The 20,506-nt window shown below is 50.0% G+C and overlaps 3 pseudogenes; all 3 read right to left on the bottom strand.

Moving 5' to 3' along the window:
• Window positions 1-855: 855 nt before the first annotated feature.
• LOC130132698 (small nucleolar RNA U3) lies at window positions 856-1,029 on the bottom strand (annotated as a pseudogene).
• A 994-nt stretch (window positions 1,030-2,023) lies between these two features.
• On the bottom strand, window positions 2,024-2,218 carry LOC130132699 (small nucleolar RNA U3; annotated as a pseudogene).
• Window positions 2,219-3,972: 1,754 nt separating this feature from the next.
• On the bottom strand, window positions 3,973-4,156 carry LOC130132700 (small nucleolar RNA U3; annotated as a pseudogene).
• Between the last annotated feature and the right edge of the window lie 16,350 nt (window positions 4,157-20,506).

The raw sequence follows: 20,506 nt of genomic DNA, 5'->3' as shown, positions 1-20,506 counted from the left end.
CGGGTAATATTAACAGATGCTCTTTCTACAAGTTTCAGTTTGGTTAGGACAAGTGTTTTACCTGCTCAGGCAGACAATCCCACAGCAACAGAGACTAATTCTTCATCGTAGCCAAGCTAACCATGGCAATGAGGCTGAAATGTACCGAGCTTCTCAGCATAATGGTTTTAGAGAAAATAAACAGACAGCTCTTTCTACATGTTTCGGTTGACTTAGGGTAAGTGTTTTACCTGCTCAGGCAGACAATACCACAGCAACAGAGACTAATTCTTCATAGCAGCAGAGCTCACCATGGCAATGGCATTTCTGATGGAAAATACCGAGCTTCTCAGAGTAAAACTTTTGAATAATATTACAGGAGGGTCTTTCTACGTTTCGGTTGGGGTTAAGTACCATCTGCTCGGGCGGACAATCCCACAGAATCAGTGACTAACTTTTCACGGTCGCCAAACTAACCACAGCAACGTCATTTGTGAGGGAGAGTACCAAGCATCTCGTAGTGAAAGTTTTGGATCAAATTAACGGATGGTTCTTTCTACATGTTTCGGTAGGGTTTGGGTTAGAGTAAAGTTTTACCTGTTCAGGTGGACAGTGCCCAAGCGCTGGCTTGGAGAAACCCTCAGGATTAGGATTATGGAGAGAGTTTGATGGGTTAATGGTAGGCTCAATTTGGATGTTTTTTCTTCTTTACGATTGATCTCCCACTGTCTTGTATCTTGATTAGTTTACCCCGTTTAAACTTGAAAAATTGATGGTGGGGGTTGGAGCATTATAAATGATTTTTTTTAAGTTCACTGCTATGGCAGTTTGTTTTTAGGGGTAGGTTTAAATAAAATTGATGGCTCTCTGCATTTTACCACTCAGAGCATGCTTCATTCCACAAAAGCACAGAGCTTGTGATTAAACCACTTCTCTATACCTGCTTTATGCTCAGGAAGAAGCATCACAGCTCATCATCGTGGGTGGCAGGACTCACTTTAGAAACATCTCAAGTTAAAAAGTACAAAAATGATTCCTGAAATGGCACATCACGTTCTTCATAAATTTTATGTCCATTAAAATTCTGTTAACCTCTTTCAATGTTGTATTATGTAAATTGCGTGAACACAACATCCATTGCACGCTGTCCGTGTTGGGAGAGAGATCCCTCCTCTGTTGTTCTCCCTGAGGTTTCTTCCTATTTTTTCCTCCCTGTTAAAGGGGTTTTTTAGGGAGTTGTTCCTTATCCGATGAGAGGGTCTAAGGACAGGATGTTGTGTTGCGGTTAAGCCCACTGAGATACATTTGTAATATTGGGCTATACAAATAAAATTGATTTGATAGTAGGATCAGGTTTGGATAAACTTAATGGGTGGCTCTATGTCTTTTGATTAGGGTAAGGGTTTTATCTGCTCCGAAAGACAATCCTACAGGAGAATACCACAGCAATAGAGACTAACTCTTCACAGTAGCCAAGCTAACCACGATAATGGTATTTATAATGGAAAGCACCGAGCTTCTCAGAGTGAGTTTTAGATAAAATTAATTGACGGATCTTTCCACACCTTTGGGTTGGGGTAGGATTTTACCTGCTCAGGCAGACAATCCAACAAAGAACACTACAGCAACAGAGACTAACTCTTCGCAGTAGGCAAGCGAACCATGGCAATGGCATTTCTGATGGATAATACTGAGCTTCTCAGAGTGAAAGTTTAGAGTTGAATGCCCGGGCCAGCGCGTGTCACCAGAGTGCCAGTGCTGGCTTGGAGATACTCCCAGAATTAGAGTTAGGGATATGGATAGAGTCTGATGAATTAAGGATAGGGTAAATTTGGATGTTTCTTTTTTACAATTCACCTCCCATTGTCTGCCATCTTGATTAGTTTACCCTGCTTTAAGCTTGAAAAGTTGTTGGTGGGGTTTAGAGCAATATAAGCTTCTTTTTTGAAGTTGTCTTCTATTGCACTTTAATGTTTTTAGGGTAAGGACTAAGGGTTTAGGTCTGGATAAAACTGGTGGATTTCTGAATTTTCCCCGCTTTTTAACCCCTCAGAATGCGCCCCTTCCTCGAAGCTCCCATAAAAGGAGCACTCAACGGTCATAAAAGCAGAGTTTGTCATTAAACAACTTCTCTGTACCCGCTTTGTGCTCAGGAAGATTCACGACAGCCCATAATCGTGGCTGGCGGGAATCACATTTCAAGTTGAGAACGGCAGAAATGATCGCTGAAAATAGTCTTCTGAGCTTTTGGTTAGGATTACGTTTGGATAAGCTTAACGGATGGATCTTACGGTTAGGGCTGGGGTTTGATCTGGTAGGGCGGACAATCCTACAGCAGAGACTGGCTGCCTGAGCAAAAAAGAAAAAAGAAACCTCTTACCCTAGTTCTACCCCAAGTCTAAGAGAAATGTAGAATAAGCTATCCGTTAATTTTATCAAAACCTTTCACACCGAGAAGCTCTGTACGTTCCATCAGAAACACCACTGCAGTGGTTAGCTTGGCAACCGCCAAGACAGTCTCTGTTACTATGGTATTCTTTGTGGGATTAATTCTTAGCAGGAGTCAAGCTAACCACGGCAATGGCATTTCTGATGGGAAATACTGAGTGTCTTGGAGCTTTAGGTTTGTATACAATTAATGGATGGCTCTTTCTACATTTTTAAGGGTTGGGATAGGTTTAGTATAAGGGTTTTATGTGCACAGGCACACAGTCTCTGTTGCTGTGGTATTCTCTGTGGGACTGGTGCTTTTGAGCAGGAAAAACCCTCACCATAACCCTACGCCAACCCTGACCGAAAGATGTAGAACGAGATAGCTGTTAATTTTATCCAAAACTTTCATTCCGAGAAGCTCAATTACTTTCCATCGGAAATGTCATTGCCGTTGATAGCCTGGTTACGTTAAGTTAGTCTCTACTGCTGTGGAATTAACTCTTGGCAGTAGCCAAGCTAACCACGGCAATGGCATTTCTCATGTCAAGTACCAAGCTTCTCAGAGTGAAAGTTTTGGATAAATTTAGCAGATGGCTCTTTCTACATCTTTTGGTTAGGGCTTTATCTGCTAAGGAAGACAATCCCAAAGAGAATACCGCAGCAACAGAGACTGTCTGCCTGAGCAGATAAAACCCTTACCCCAATACTAACCGAAAGATATAGGATGAGCCTTCCATACATTTCATCTGAGAAGCTCAGTACTTTCCATCAGAAATGCTATTGCAGGGGTTAACTTGGCTATCGCTAAGAGTTAATCCCATAGAGAATACCACAGCAACAGAGACCAGCTTAGCAGTAGCCAAGCTTACAACGACATTTCTGATGCAAAGTACCGAGTTTCTCAGAATGAACGTTTTGAATAAAATTAACGGATGTCTCGTTCTACATCTTTTGGTCAGGGTTGGCATAGGGTTAAGGTGAGAGTTTTTCCTGCTCAGAAGTACAATCCCACAGCAACAGACTGTCTGCCTGAGCAGATAAAACCCTTATACTAAACCTATCCCAACCCATACTTTCCATCAGAAATGCCATTGCTGTGGTTAGCTTGACAACTGCCAAGACAGCCTCTGTTGCTATGGTATTCTCGGTGGGATTAACTCTTAGCGGGAGCCAAACTACCCACGGAAATGGCATTTCTGATCGAAGCACCCAGCTTCTCAGAGTGAAAGGTTATGGTTGAATGCCTGTACCAACGCATGCCACCCGAGTGCCTCCGTTACTGCCCAAGTGCTGGCTTGGAGATACTCCCAGGATTAGGGTTTGAGTTTGATGGGTTAGGGTCAATTTGAATGTTTCTCTTTACTATCAATCTGCTGTTGTCTTCTATCTCGATTAGTTTATCCTGCTTTAAACTTGGAAAGTTGTTGGCATTATAACTGATTTTTTTTTAAAAGTTGTCTGCAATTGCAGTGTAGTGTTTTTAGGGTTAGGATTAAGGTTTAGGGCTTGGATTTGATAAAATTGGCTAGTGGCTCTGCATTTAAAAAAAATTAACTCTGATCCACTCCTTTCCTTGATGCCCCCATAAAGGAACATTGCACAGACACCAAAAGCACAGAGTTTGTGATTAAACCACTTCTCTGTACTAGCTTCCTGCTCAACAAGAGCCACCGCAGCTCATCATCGTGGGTGGCAGGACTCACACTTTAGCAACACATTTCTCAAGAATTACAGAAATTATTAATTAAAGCAGGGGCGACAAACTCTGGCCTCGAGGGCCACAGGTATTTGTTGCAACCGTGCACTACACCACCTGATTTAACTAATTAGTTCACCTCCTGAATCAAGGAGGGAAAGGAACTAGTTTAAAATCAGGTGGTGTAGTGCATGGTTGCAACAAATACCTACAGACACTGCGACCCTCGAGTTTGACACCCCTGCATTAAAGTATAGTCTTATACATCTATTGGTTAGGGTTACGATTAGGGTTAGCTTTTGATAAACTTAACGGATGGATCTTCCGGTTAGGGTTTTATCTGCCAAGGCAGACAATCCCACAGAGAATACCACAGCAACAGAGACTGTCTGCCTGAGCAAATAAAACCCCAACCGAAAGATGTAGAATGAGCCATCCGATAATTTTACACAAAACGTTCATACCCAGAAGCTCGGCACTTTCCATCACAAATGCCATTGCCGTGGTTAGCTTGGCAACCACCAAGACAGTCTCTGTTGCTATGGTGTTCTTTGTGGGATTAAATCTTAGCGGGAGTCAAGCAAACCACGGCAATGGCATTTCTGATGGAGAGTACCGAGCATCTCCGAGCTTTATGTTTAGATGTAATTAACGGATGGCTTTTTCTGCATCTTTCTGTAAAAGTTGGGATACGTTTCGTGTAAGGGTTTTAGGTTAGGGCTGGGGGGTTTATCTGCTCAGGCAGACAATCCCGCAAATAATACCACAGGAAATTAGACTAACGCTTCACGGTAGCCTAGCTAACCACAGCACTTGCATTTCTGATGTCAAGTACCGAACTTCTCGGAGTGAAGTTTTGGATAAACTTAACAGATGGCTCTTTCTACATCTTTTGGTTAGGGTTTTATCTAATGCAGACAATCCCACAGAAACTAAGGTCTGCATGAGCAGATAAAACCTGTACCCTAACCCTACCCCAACCTGTAATGATCTGTGCCCTCTGGCTATGTTAACTTATAACATTAATAAAGCAAGGACGACTTCTCTCGTGCTGGGTGTTTATTCATCGACCGGATTCCGACTGACGTTGTTACGTACATCACGTGACTTTGTTGTGGCGCTACGGAAAGCCGTAAGGGACATTAGCAAATCAAATATTACTAGCAAATATTACATCTCCCTTTTTCTGAAAAGTGCTGCTTTCTCTGCAGAGATACAGACCACGTTGAGCACGTTTATAAACGAATACAATCTTAATAAGAAAGAATATGAAAATGGAACTCTTATATAACTGGACTGCAACAAAGTAGTGCAAAACATCTCCTTCCCTGTCCAAATGTGACACCGTAATAACACTCCATCTTTCCTTTTTTTTTTTTTTACATTCATAAGTCAAGGATTTGTCTTGGTTTGACCGTGCGACCTGACCTCGTGGTGTAACCAGGCTGTGTGTCTGGTTGTCGCCGATTGTTCGTGTCTGGAGGTTCAGCATGCTCTTGCTGATGGGCCTGTGTGCTGCCGTTAGCGCTGGTAACAGTCTGCTGTGAAGTGTGTGTGTGTGTAGTGTGAGTGTTCACTCTGCTTTGTCGCAGGTGTTGACGGTTGCGTCGGTAGATCTGACCTTCTTTGGTTTGGATGTGGTAGCTCCTGTCTGTGTTCGCTGGTCTTTCCACAGTTGCAGGTCTCCAGGATCCATCCTCCTGCCGGAAGCGGATTGGTGTGCCTGCGGGCAGGTGGGGCAGAGGTTTGGCTGTTCGGTTGTAGTATGCCTGCTGGCGCTGTTGACATACCTCTCTCCTTTTGTGAACATCCTCCTGACTGGCGATCTGTGGCTGCAGGTGTTTTGCTGTTGATGGGAGAATGGACCGCAGCCTCCGACTCATCAGTAGCTGTGCCGGTGATTTCAGGTTGTCCACCGGTGTGTTGCGATACTCCAGTAAGCTCATGTAGGGGTCTTTGTTCTCAGCTTTGGCTTTGTCCAGGATGCGTTTGGCCGTCTGGACAGTCTTCTCGGAGAGGCCGTTGCTCTGTGGGTAGTGGGGGCTTGTGGTGGTGTGTGAGAAACCCCATGTCTGTGAGAAGTTGCGGAACTCACCAGAGCTGTAGCACGGACCGTTGTCGCTGATGATAGTCTCGGGGATTCCGTGTCGAGCCATTGCTGCTTTCAGCTTCATGATGACGGCAGATGAGGTGCAGCTGTAAAGTCTCTCTAGCTCGAAGAATCTGGAGTAGTAGTCCACAGTGACTATGAAGTCCTGTGAGTTCCATGTGAATAGGTCTGTGCCTATCACTTGCCACGGCCGCTCGGGTATGGCGTGTGACATCATTGGTTCCTTTGCATTTGCGCTGCGCCGTTCTTGGCATATGCTGCAGTCTGCTACCGCATCCTCGATCTGTTTCCCCATGCCAGGCCAGAACAGTAAGTCTCTTGCTCGGCATTTGCTTTTTTCCACGCCAAGGTGGCTGGCATGGATGCGCTGTATCATGTCCTTGCGAAGCTTTTGGGGGACAATGATTCTCTCACCTTTGAACAGGATACCGTCCATTTCTGAGATTTCTGCTCTGTGGTTCCAGTATTCCTGGATGCTGGGCGGGCACTTTTTCTTTGTGTCTGGCCAGCCAGTGAGTGTGGCTCGTCTGAGTGCGGTGAGCTGTGGATCTTGCGCTGTTTCCTGCTTGATTTCTGTGAGTCTTGTGTCGCTCACAGGGATGTTGCTGAGGACTGTGTGCACTTGGGCCTCCATCCCTTCCTGTAGGTCACTGTCGTGGTGTTCTATTGACTTGCGTGACAGTGTGTCGGCCACCGGTATGTCCTTACCGGGGCGGTGGATGATTTGGATGTCGTATTTTTGGAGCGCCAGGATCATCCGTTGCAGCCGGGGTGGTGCTGCTGCCAGTGGCTTTTTTAGTATTGCCTCCAGAGGCTTGTGGTCTGACTCCACAATCACTTTTCGTCCATACATGTACTCGTGGAACCTCTTGCAGCCGAAGACCACAGCGTAGAGCTCCTTCTCTATCTGTGCGTAGTTTTCTTCAGTGCTGTTGAGTGACTTGGACGCATAGGCAATTGGTTTGCCATCTTGGAGCATGACAGCCCCAAGGCCACTTTTGGATGCATCCACTTGGAGTCGCAGCTCTTTCTGCGGGTCGAAATATGAGAGTACTGGACCTGGGTGCTGTGTAATGAGATTCTTCATCTCTTGGAACGCCTTGTCGTGGACTGCATCCCACACAAACTCACTGTCCTGTTTCAGAAGCTGTCTGAGGGGTGAGTTTATCTGTGAGAGGTGTGGAGCAAATCTGGCGAGGTAGTTGATCATGCCGAGGACTGTCTCCAGCTCTGCTTTGTTCTGTGGGGGTTGCATGTCCTTGACCGCCTTCACCTTGTGTGGGTCTGGTTTGATGCCTTCGTGTGAGAGCGTGTGGCCGAAGTAGCTTACCTCGGACACGCATATGTGACACTTGTCGGGGTTGAGCCTCACCCCTCGCTCCCTTGTGCGCTTCAGCATCGCTCTGAGACGCTGGTCATGTTCCTCTTTAGTCTTGCCGAACACTAGTATATCGTCCACTATGGCCGTCACACCGTCCAATCCTTCATATGTTTCATCCACGCGTCTCTGGAACTCGTCTTGAGCGGACACGATTCCGAATGGCAGTCTGAGGAAACGATACCTGCCAAACACTGTGTTAAATGTCGTCAACATTGAGGATTCAGTGCTCAGTTTGATGGCCCAATAGCCTGACCGCGCGTCTAACACGCTAAAGTACTCAGCTCCAGCAAGCTTTGTGGTGGCGTCCTCCAGCGTGGGGAGGGGGTAGTGAGGTCGTTGTATCACTTTGTTAAGAGCTCTGGGGTCTAAACACACTCTAAGTTTGCCTGTCTTTGGCTTCTCAACAATGACGAGTGCGTTCACCCATTCTGTGGGTTCTGTTACCTTACAGATTATGCCGCCTTTCTCCATGCTGTCAAGCTCGTCCCTCAGTTTGCTGCGTAGGGCGATGGGGATTCTGCGTGGCGGGCAGACGACCGGCGTTGCATCTGGTGTGACGCGGAAGGTGCACTCGCCTGGGAACTCTCCTATTCCCTGGAAAACATCTGCATACTCATCCATTATGCTCTGTGATGTGACATTGTTTTCCTCGCTCACAGCCATCACTATTTTTACCAAGTTTAGGTCACGGCATGTTTTCATTGCCATGACTGGTGGGGCGTTTGTGTCAATGACGTAAAAGTCCAGCATCATTGCATTGTCTCTGTACTTACATTTGAGTTTGCATGTGCCTTTCACGCTCAGCGCGCCTCCTCCATATTCAGTGAGTCTGTGTATTGCTGGTTTCAGTGTCACATTTTTGAACAGCGCCTGGAACAGGTTGGTGGGAATAGTATTGGCCTGTGCCCCAGTGTCTAGTTTAAACTTTACCTTCTGTGGAGGTGTGCCAATTCCAACCTCTACGTAAGCCTGCTCGTTGCTTTTTCCGTTGTTCTCTATTGAGATGCAGTCTATGTACAGCTCTGTCTGTTCTCCCACAGCGGTGCTCTCCACTGTAATGTTGTCGAAGTACAGTTCTTCCTGTTCTCTGTCAGTGGTGCACTCTTCTGGGTTCTCTCCGACGGCATGTACTGTGCCGCGGTAGTACTTTGTCTGTCCCTGGGAGCTAGACTTGCATACTTTAGCAAAATGATTGAGCTTCTTGCATTTAATGCATTGTTTACCCTTAGCTGGGCAAGTGGCTTTAGCGCCGTGTAGCCCTCCACAATAGCTACACGCCCTGGCGGCGGTGCTAACGTCCCTTTGTCTGAAGTTAGCGTTAGCTGCTTTGGGTGCGTTCGGTTTGTAAGTCTTTCTGCCTATTGCGTGCACCGTTTCATGTGTGCTGCCCTGGCCCATAAACGTTAGCTGTTGCTTTGCTAGCTCGTGTGAGCGGGCTACATCTATGGCTTTTTCTAGCGTTAGCTCAGCTCCCTGGCTAAGTAGCTTTTCTCTCACTCTGGGTGAGTTGGTGGCAAACACGATGCGGTCCCTGACCATCTCGTCGGCATTTGGGTAGCCACAGTCTTTGACTAGGAGCTTTAGCTCAGTTACAAATCGTTCGAAGGATTCACTCTCTCCCTGCATCTTTTCATGAAATTTATATCTGGCATAAATCGGGTTTGCTTTGGGGGTGATGTACTCAGTGTACTTATCGTAGTACGTTTCTAGCTTCTTGGCTTGTTCTCCGCTGAGTGTCCAAGTGTTGTGCACATCGCGCCCTTTTTCCCCTATCCAGAGCAGGAGGTAGCTGCATTTCTCCTCTTCATTCTTCCCGCGCAGGGGGCCCGTGAACATTAGCTCCGTTGTTTGTCGAAATCGTCTCCATGCTTCAGGTAAGTTCGCCGATTCCCAGTCCATCCGTGGAGCTGGAACGCCGTACGAATCCATATTGGGTATTTAAACTCCGCTACTCTGACACCATGTAATGATCTGTGCCCTCTGGCTATGTTAACTTATAACATTAATAAAGCAAGGACGACTTCTCTCGTGCTGGGTGTTTATTCATCGACCGGATTCCGACTGACGTTGTTACGTACATCACGTGACTTTGTTGTGGCGCTACGGAAAGCCGTAAGGGACATTAGCAAATCAAATATTACTAGCAAATATTACACAACCGAAAGATGTAATAAGATCCATCTATTAATTTTATGCAAACCTTTCACTCCGAGTAGCCCAGTACTTTTCACCAGATATGCCATTGCCGTGGTTAGCTTGGCTTTCGCGAAAAGTTAGTCTCTGTGGTCATCAAAGTGGGATTGTCTGCCTGAGCAGATAAAACTATTTCCCTAACCATACCCTTCCCTAACCAAAAGATGTAGAAAAACCCATCCATTAATTTTATCCAAACCTTTCACTCTGAAAAGCTCGATACTTTCTATCAGAAATGCCATTGCCGTGGTAAACTTGGCTACCGCAAAGTTAGTCTCTGTTGCTGTGGTATTCTCTGTGGGATCCTCAGCCTGAGCAGCCTAACCCCACCCGAACCCTAAGCAAAAGATGTAGAAAGAGCAATCCGTTACGTTTATCCAAACCTTTCACTCCGAGAAGCGCGGTAATTTCCATCAGAAATGCCACTGCCGGGGTAAGCTTGGCTACCGTGAAATTAGTCTGTTGCTGCGGGATTGTCTACCTGAGCAGGCAAAACCCTTACCCTCATTTCCTCGTCGTTTCCTCTATCCACTGCACTGCTGACAATACTGCAAGCATTTCTGCCGTGTATACCGATATTTCCTCATTGATCCTTTCCCCCTACTTTAATATGAAATTCTGGAACAATAAACTCTACTCTATTTACTGAACTCTTTGATGCATCCATATAAATCTGATGTAACTGTGGTAATTATCAATATAAGCCTGTGTTTTATGTGAATCGTAATTCAAATCTTTACATCTGTCTTCTAGCAATGCGGTCGCTGGTCCTAGCTTGCAGAGCAGTACGAACCGGGCTGAGTCTGCGGAGTCCATAATGTGGCCAGTTTATAGGTTCACAATGACAAAGGACCCACAAAGCAGACTGACACAGGCAGCAAAAGCTCCAAAAAGGTTTAACCGGGCAAAAAGGGTCGCTACACGGCAACCAGTCAGCTCAGGCAGAGGCGTCAGGCTCATCACCGGGGTAAAGACGAACTGGCAGCATGAGGGAGAAACGCATGGCTTAAATACACACATGGGGGAGATGATGACACACAGGTGCAACACATTAGGGCGGGGCCGGTAATCACACAGAAGGGAAACTTGACAGGAAGTGGCATCTGAAAACGAGACACACGTGAATACCACAATAAAACAGGAAACACTGGGGAATATGAAAAACTCATAAAACATGAGCTAGGATGTGGAGCGGGTCATGACGGTCTGAAATGTTGCTTTGGATGTGCTGTGACAGTTGCAGACCACAATGATCCTGTACTGCTTGATAACTTTGGATTTGTAATGCGGTGCTTTAAAACAGGTAATGTACCAGTGGTGTAAGATCAAATGCCCTTGTTACGTCTCCACGTCCGCTAACTCCTGCGCCGCCGCGTTATGTTAATGTGTTACGTTGACTTCCGCTAACTCCTGCGCCGCGTTCCAAGAGTAGCTGGCTGCAGACAAAATGGCGGACCTCCGCAAGAGGCCCCCCCGCAGTTGACAGGACCATCGCGTGACCTCCGCAGTTGACAGGAGCATGCGCAAGAGGCAGTTGACAGGAGCATGCCCAAGAGGCACCTCCGCAGTTGACAGGAGCATGCGCAGGAGGCACAACAATAGCGATACGTTGGCTAGATAACGTTAGCCAACAATGTTAGCAATTGTGTTACGTTAGCTAGATGTCTAACAACACTAGCGAATGCCAGCTAACGTTTGCTATGGATGGTTAGAATGTGGGCTATTTTTCTAACGACTCGACCCTCATTCATCAGTTATTATCGGATACAGAAAGTCACTGCCTGAATGTGTAACAATTATGGTAAGATTTACAGAAGCCCATTGAGGGCAAAATAACCTAGACTCAATGGCAAACAGATGCCCCTTTGAGCAAACACTGTGAGCACAATACACAGGCTCTGATAACATGGTGCCTTATCTAACCACAGTTTAAACACACCCATAAAACCTGCCATTATCTACTGCTGGGACAAATGAGACTGAAGGGGCTATCTACCGAAACTTACAAACACACACAAACTCACTTTGTAGTATAGGGCCCAGGTGAAGTAGTAGTTAAGTCAACATAGGCTTTTAGTATTCAATGTCTAAACGTAAAATACCTTCAAAACCTATCAAGCTGATCCCGAATGTGATGTGTACTCAATTGAGAAATTTGGCATTTCCTCTCATACAAGTCAAATCTTACAATTACCAGTGCCGTTGTGCACACAGTCTAAGCTACATATGACAATGAGACCATTTGTTTTAGCCATAATAACAGTGGGATATCCCACTCTATTAAGGATTAATATGCATGTACAAACAATAAATTGGGTTAAATATAACAATAATCTTTATTAATGTGACATTGTGCGCAACATTTGACATCTTCACATGGTAAACATCTGTGACCAGGGGCTTGGTGGGGGTCCCCGGGGTGGTGGGCTGGATGGAGGGCCCCTGAGGCAGACGCACATTTCTAACCATTACATTCATGTTGTCTATCCATGTAAATAAACCAGTACACATATTTGTACATGTTGTTATCAAAGCACCTCAGTATTGTGTAAAGAGACTAAACTTAACCAAGGCTACTGTGAAAGAACACGTTCACGTATGCGATGCGAATAACGGTCAATGAACAGGCTTGTTGAACTAGTTAATGTCAAAGAATAAAATTAACACACTAAACAATACATTTACACATGCAAGTCACCCCTGCCTTTATGCTCGGCCTCGATCCACTGTCTCTTGATAATATGGTTAAATATAACAATAATCTTTATTCATGTGACATTGTGCGCAACATTTGACATCTTCACATGGTAAACATCTGTGACCAGGGGCTTGGTGGGGGTCCCCGGGGTGGAGGGCCCCCAAGGCAGACGCACATTTCTTTTTTTCTTTTCTTTTCTTTTTTAAGCAATTTATTTTATTATTTTTCAGTGTTATCATCGGGTTCAGCATTTTACAGAATGTGGTTGAGGTTTTACATAATAATAATGTAAACTACTAATAAGACACGTTAGTCCCTAGCTAACGGGTCTGACCCTTTAGCCGAGCGGTTAGTGATGTCGCCTTGTGGTGCAGTACACTCCGTTCGAATCCCGCACCGGGCAAGAAAATAACCGGTTACAATAACAATAATAATAAACATAAATAAAATAAAATAAAAATAAAATAGAAATAAAAATATAAATGCTCGGCGTCGATCTACTGCTTCTTCTGCATCTTGATAATATCATTAAATTCTTGCACTTCACTAAAGAATACATTGGGAAAAGAAAAGAGAGAAAAGGAGAGAAGAAATACAATCGATGGGACATGAGAAGTCATGGTGTATCATGAATATTAACACAGCTAGGGGGTGTTAGGAACAAAGTGGTAGACTGATTTCAGACATTTGTACCTTTCATCATACAATGGTCCCGCGTTAAATCTTCTCTTTGCCTCAGCTAGAGAGAGGTTGTCCACTGCCACAAGAGCGTGGACAATGGCCTGGTAGAGATAGATAACCTCCAGTTAAAAGGGCTCCCATATTTACAACACAATACAAATTAGTGGTGGGGCGAGCATAACCCATTCACTAAATCGCGGAATGCCCTTTAACAGTTATAATACAGGCTTTGATGACTGGATAAACAGACAAGTATTGAAATCAATGTAACTAAGATCAGATGGTTGAGTTGAAATCAATGTAACTAAGATTAGATGGTGGAGTTAAACCTCACCTTAGGCATCAGCACATCCAACACGAAGCTGACTCTCTGGAACTCTGTCGACATAAGGTGCACATTTTGTTGCTCCTTTGAGGACCAAGTTGATGTGCTTAAAAGCTTCATCAATTTGGTCGTCCTCTTCCAGGTAGGTGAAGACCCTGTCTGGTTTCGTAGACCTGAAATTCACCAGCCACTTGGAGCTGCCTTCACCTGTGATTATTTCCTACAGAAACAAAGACCATGTCAAATAAATGCGCTGCAGAAGATCAGGCTTTGATCATCTTTTGTTATGCTCGCGCACCAGAACCCGACCCGTGTGGCGAAACCCAAGGCAGACAGATACAGGATGACTTCGAAATCCAAAAAGGGCGGTGTTATGGTGGGAGGGGAATGTATGGTGCAAAAAACGTTCCGTTAGTGGGATGTGTGAATAAACTATGTGTGGTGTCCCGTGGTTTGCGTGTATAACTATGTGTGAGTGTTCTTAGCCTATGTGTGGTGCGGTATGTAAATGACAAGGAGGTGTTGAAATAATGTGCGTGCACCTGGCGAGAAAGTCCAGTCCGTGATCCATGAGGGGTTGTCCGAGGAAGTCCGGCTCCGAGATCCGGGAAGTCGAGTCCGAAAGGAGGGATTCCAGGTAGAGGGACAAGAGGGGAGATCGCAGGAGAGGTCAGGGGAAAAACGTGAAGGTCGCTGGGGACGAGGGAGACGCGGGGAGCCGTGGAAGTCGCGGAGGGAAAGTCTTGGGAGGAAACAGAGACACGAAGATAAGACACTGGGGAATAAACAGAATGCAAAGAACGCTGGAGGGCTTGTCAGAACTTTACCGCAGGGTTCAGTACGTCGAAGCCCGGAGTGGTGTTCTGGGAGACTTCTTGTAGAGGGCTGCCTGATTGCCACAGGTGTGCCTGATGGATGATGGCAAACACCTGGTGCAGTGCAGCTCTCGTCTCCTCAGAGCGCGAGCCGAGCGCTCGGATGTTTCCGGCACGTCCGAGCTGGGGGAGTGGCTTGAACGTGCCGGGGAGGCAGCTCGGGGCGGTGTAACCACAACATCTTTTTTGCAATTAGAATTGTTTTTATGTCCAAGCATTATTATTATTGGTATCATACCCAGTGTTGTAGTACTCGAGTCCAGGACTCGGACTCGAGTCCGACTCGAGTCCTGATTTTCATGACTCGTGACTCGACTTGGACTTGAGCACTGATGACTCGACTCGGACTCGAGGTTCAGTGACTCGACTACAACACTGATCATACCAGTAGCCGTTTGTCCGACCCCTTCAGCTTCGTGATGAAGTCCACCAATCTTTCATTGGCAGACCTGCGAGCTTCTCTTGCACGTTTTGCATCTTTGCTGTAGTGGTCATCAAGTAATGTAAAGGAACCTGTTGTGGTTACACCGCCCCGAGCTGCCTCCCCGGCACGTTCAAGCCACTCCCCCAGCTCGGACGTGCCGGAAACATCCGAGCGCTCGGGTCGCGATCTGAGGAGACGAGCGCTGCACTGCACCAGGTGTTTGCCATCATCCATCAGGCACACCTGTGGCAATCAGGCAGCCCTCTACAAGAAGCCTCCCAGAACGTCTCTCAGTGCTTCGACGTACTGAACCCTGCGGTAAAGTTCTGACAAGCCCTCCAGCGTTCCTTGCATTCTGTTTATTCCCCAGTGTTGTGGTTGCACCGCCCCGAGCTGCCTCCCCGGCACGTTCAAGCCACTCCCCCAGCTCGGACGTGCCGGAAACATCCGAGCGCTCGGAGGAGACGAGCGCTGCACTGCACCAGGTGCAGGTGCGATCTCCCCCACCAGGTGCGATCTCCCCCCTTGTCCCTCTATCTGGACCCCTCCTTTCGGACTCGACTTCCCGGATCTCGGACCTGGACTTTCTCGGACAACCCCTCTTGGATCACGGACTGGACTTTCTCGCCAGGTGCACGCACATTTTTTCAACACCCCCTGGTCATTTACATACAGCACCATACATAGGCTAAAAAAACTCACACATAGTTATACACGCAAACCACGGGACACCACACATAGTTTATTTACACATCCCACTAACAGAACGCCTTTTTTCCCCATACATTCCCCTCCCACAATAAAACCCCCCTTTGTAGATTTTGAAGTCATCTCGCGTCTGTCTGTCTTGGGTTTCGCCACACGGGTCAGGTTCTGGTGCGCGAGCATAACAGAACGTCGAAGCCATTATGGACCCAGGCAAACCCAAGGAGCGGACGGTCCCTGTGACGCTCCAGAGCCCTGTCCCCCTAGAGGCAGTAGTAAGAAGTCACAGTTGCCAACTTGCCTCTCTCCGCTCAGAGCTCACTACTGCCTTCACCCGTGTCACCGGAGAGATCAGCGATCTTCAGTCCGGCTCCCAGGCCGCGACGAGCGCGTTAGATGCCCTCACCGCGCAGATCGCTGCACTCTCCACAGCGGTCTCCAGGATGAGTGACCACCCTGCCCTGGCCTCGGTCTCTGCCCCCAGCTCGGCCTCCGGTTTCCCCGTTTCTGGTCCCGACGTTCCCCCTCCTCCGAGTTCCCCCACTGGACCCCCGGTGCGAGCCTAACCTCCCCTGCCCTAAGGCCTTCGGTGGCGAGTTCGAGCTGTGCAGGGGTTTCCTTGGTCAGTGTGAGCTCCTGTTCAAACACCAGCCAGCTAGGTATAGGACAGGAGAGACCAAGGTAGCCCTTGTCATGTCCCTCCTCACCGGCAAAGCCCTCAGCTGGGCCATAGCGGCGGTAGGCCATACCGAGCAGCTCGCCTCGGACTATGGTGCCTTCCGCCGCGAGTTCAATCTGGTGTTCGACCACCCAGCTGACGGGCAGGACGCTGCCGGCCGCCTCCATTCCATCCAACAGGGAGCCAGGTCGGTGGCAGATTATTCCCTGGAGGTAAGGATACTCTCGACAGACAGTGGGTGGGATGACACTGCGCTCAAGAGCGCGTACAGGAGGAGGCTGAGCGAGCCCATCAAAGATCTCATCGTTCGGGACCGCCCTGCCTCCTTCAACGAGCTCGTAACCCTCGCCCTCCAGATGGACGAACGGCTGCGGGAGCGGCGCCAGGAACGCGCACCGCGCGCTGGCCCCTCCCATAGACCAACCCCCGTCCGTCCTACCGGTGCCTTCCCTGGGTCAGCGTCCCGTGGGCTCTCTCCACCCTCACATTCCCCCTCGCAACCCTGGGTGGCTTCTGGATCCAGGCCGGAGGAGGAGCCCATGCAGTTGGGTCGGTCACGGCTCCCGCTGGAGGTTAGGGAGCAGAGGATGCATGGCCACCTCTGCCTCTACTGCGGGAGGTCGGGCCACTATATCAAGGCCTGCCCGACTCGCCCAAAAAGACCCGGCTCACTAGTGAGGGGTGTCCTAGTGAGCCTGACGACCCTTCCTCAGCCCCAGCCCAAGAAGGAGCACAACCACCTTTTTCCGGTCACTCTCACCTGAGGTAACCCACTCACTGTCTGTTGGTGCACTCCTGGATTCGGCGGCGGACGAGTGTTTGATGGACATCTCGCTGGCCCGGCAGGCCGGCATTCCACTCGTCCCCCTAGACACACCCCTCACAGCCCAAGCCCTAGATGGTCGTTCACTTGGTAAGATCACACACAGCACTGCTTCCCTCACCCTCACGCTTTCGGGTAATCACGTGGAAGCTATCCGTTTCTTGGTTTTGCACGCCCCCACAGCGCCCCTGGTGTTAGGAAGACCGTGCTTGGAATGGCACGATCCCTACATCTCTTGGTCTACAGGGCGGATTTTGGGTTGGAGCGTTGCGTGTCATGCCAACTGCCTTCGCTCCGCCCACTCCCCGTCCAGCGGCCTCAGACCCGTGCCTCCTCCCACGGATCTCACTGGTGTTCCTTCCATTTATCACGATTTAGCCCCTGTATTTAGTAAAGACAGTGCACTTTCCCTCCCCCCTCACCGTCCCTATGATTGTGCCATAGATCTCTTTCCCGGGGCCGCCCTTCCCACCGGTCGGTTGTATAACCTATCTGTCCCGGAGAAGGAGGCTATGCGCAATTATATCACAGAGTCCCTGGCCTCAGGAATCATAAGGCCCTCGTCTTCCCCGGTGGCGGCGGGCTTCCTTTTTGTGGCAAAGAAGGAGGGCAGCCTGAGGCCTTGCATAGATTATCGAACGCTAAATAATATCACGGTGAAAAATAAATATCCACTCCCCCTTATGAGTTCCACGTTCGAGCCACTCACTCACGCCACGGTGTTCACGAAGCTGGACCTGCGCAGCGCGTACCACCTGGTGCGCATCCGGGAAGGGGATGAATGGAAGACGGCCTTCAACACCCACCTAGGGCATTTCGAGTACCTCGTTATGCCCTTCGGCCTCACCAACGCCCCGGCCGTCTTCCAGGCATTGGTCAACGACGTGCTCCGGGACATGCTGAACACGTTCGCGGTGGTGTACCTGGATGACATCCTCGTGTTTTCCAGGACTGAGGAGGAACACCACCAGCATGTCCGCCTGGTCCTCCAACGGCTGCTGGAGAACAGGCTCTTCGTGAAAGCCGAGAAGTGCGTGTTCCACTCCGCCTCCGTGGAGTTCCTTGGCCACATCGTGGAGAAGGGGCTCGTCCGCACTGACACCAGGAAGACCCGAGCAGTGGAGGAGTGGGCACGGCCCACCAACAGGACGCAACTCCAGCGCTTCCTGGGGTTTGCAAACTTCTACCGGCGCTTCATCTGGGGGTTCAGCCGTGTGGCCGCCCCCCTCGCTGCACTCACCTCAAACCTCCGCCCCTTCTTCTGGACCTCGGAGGCAAAAGCCGCCTTCTTGGCCCTGAAGAGGCTGTTCACAACGGCTCCGGTGCTCGCCCACCCGGACCCGTGCAGGCAGTTCATCGTGGAGGTGGACACATCGGACACGGGCATGGGAGCCGTCCTCTCCCAGCGGTCGGAGGAGGACCAGAAGATCCACCCGTGCGCCTTCTTCTCCCGGCGTTTCAGTCCTGCGGAGAAGAATTACGACATCGGCAACAGGGAGTTGCTGGCCGTCCACGCCGCCCTAGAGGAGTGGAGACACTGGCTGAAGGGAGCAGGGCAGCCGTTCATCGTATGGTCCGATCACAAGAACCTGACCTACGTACGGACGGCTAAGAGGCTCAACCCCAGGTAGGCGCACTGGGCTCTCTTCTTCAGCCGGTTCGACTTCACCCTCACCTACCGCCCGGGCACCAAGAACGTCAGGGCAGACGCCCTCTCCCGTCTGTTTCCCGTGGGGTCCCCTGACGCCCAAGACACCATCCTTCCCCCGGCCCGGGTGGTGGGTGTCGTCACCTGGGCGGTCGAATCAGTGGTGAGAAGGGCCCAGCGCGCCCAGCCCGACCCAGGCAATGGACCCCGGAACGGGCTATATGTGCCTCCCTCTGTCCGGCCCCAGGTGCTGGAGTGGGGCCACTCCAGCCATCTTGCCTGCCACCCCGGTGTCTACCGAACGGCGGCCTTCATCCGCAGGGGTTTCTGGTGGCCCACCATGGAGGTAGACACCAGAGAGTTCTTGGCAGCCTGCACCACCTGCGCCCGCAGCAAGGCTCTCCATCGCCCTCCAGCAGGTCTCCTGCGCCCCCTTCCTGTCCCCGGCCGACCTTGGTCCCACATTGCAATGGACTTTGTAACTGGCCTCCCCGTGTCCCAAGGCAATGACACCATTCTGACCATTGTCGACCGGTTTTCCAAGGCCGTCCACTTTGTTGCCCTCACCAAACTCCCCTCTGCAGCCGAGACGGCGGACCTTCTCGTCTCCCACGTCGTCCGACCCCATGGGATTCCCCTGGACATTGTCTCTGACCGTGGTCCCCAGTTCACTTCGAAGGTATGGCAGGCCTTCTGTAAGGGGATTGGGGCCACGGTCAGCCTCTCCTCCGGGTATCACCCCCAGACCAATGGGCAGGCAGAGCGGGCCAATCAAGCCCTGGAGGCGGCTTTGCGTTGCGTTACCACCAGCAGCCCCGCCTCCTGGAGCAAGTACCTGCCCTGGGTGGAGTACTCGCTCAACTCCATGGAGAGTTCGGCTACCGGTTTGTCCCCCTTCGAGTGTTCCCTGGGCTATCAACCCCCTCTGTTCCCCCATCAGGAGTTGGAGGTGGCGGTCCCGTCCACGAGGGCCCATCTCCGCCGATGTCGGCACGTTTGGAAGACCGCCCGGGCCGCTATGTTGCGAGCTACAGAGCGGGCCCGGCGCAGCGCCAACCGGCGGAGTGCCGGCCCCAGCTAATCGACCTGGCCAGAGGGTATGGCTCTTGGCCCGGGACCTGCCCCTCCCTACCCTCAACCGGAAGCTGGCTCCCCGCTACGTCGGTCCCTACACCATCGACCGCATCGTCAACCCTTCGGCGGTGCGTCTCCATCTCCCTACTCACTCAAGATCCATCCCGTCTTCCATGTCTCGCGCCTCAAACCGGTAGCCACCAGCCCCCTGTCTCCCCCTGTCCAAGCTCCTCCACCCCCCAGGGTCCTCGACGGTGGTGACATGGTCTGGGATGTCGACCAGCTACTCGCCGTACGCCGCCGGGGGCGTGGGTACCAATACCTGGTGGATTGGGTTGGCTATGGGCCCGAGGACCGCAGCTGGGTTCCCCGGTCCTACCTGGCCGACCCTTCACTCCTGGAGGAGTTCTATCGGGCCCACCCCAACGCCATCGGACGGTCGCCCGGTGTCTCCCGTAGGAGGGGGGGGTCCTGTTGTGGTTACACCGCCCCGAGCTGCCTCCCCGGCACGTTCAAGCCACTCCCCCAGCTCGGACGTGCCGGAAACATCCGAGCGCTCGGCTCGCGCTCTGAGGAGACGAGCGCTGCACTGCACCAGGTGTTTGCCATCATCCATCAGGCACACCTGTGGCAATCAGGCAGCCTTATACAATTAGCCTCCCAGAACGTCTCTCAGTGCTTCGACGTACTGAACCCTGCGGTAAAGTTCTGACAAGCCCTCCAGCGTTCCTTGCATTCTGTTTATTCCCCAGTGTCTTATCTTCGTGTCTCTGTTTCCTCCC

This window comes from Lampris incognitus, unplaced genomic scaffold (genome assembly GCF_029633865.1).
Source record: "Lampris incognitus isolate fLamInc1 unplaced genomic scaffold, fLamInc1.hap2 scaffold_158, whole genome shotgun sequence".
NCBI classification, from domain to species: Eukaryota; Metazoa; Chordata; class Actinopteri; order Lampriformes; family Lampridae; genus Lampris; species Lampris incognitus.
This window is presented reverse-complemented; position numbering and strand designations above follow the sequence as displayed.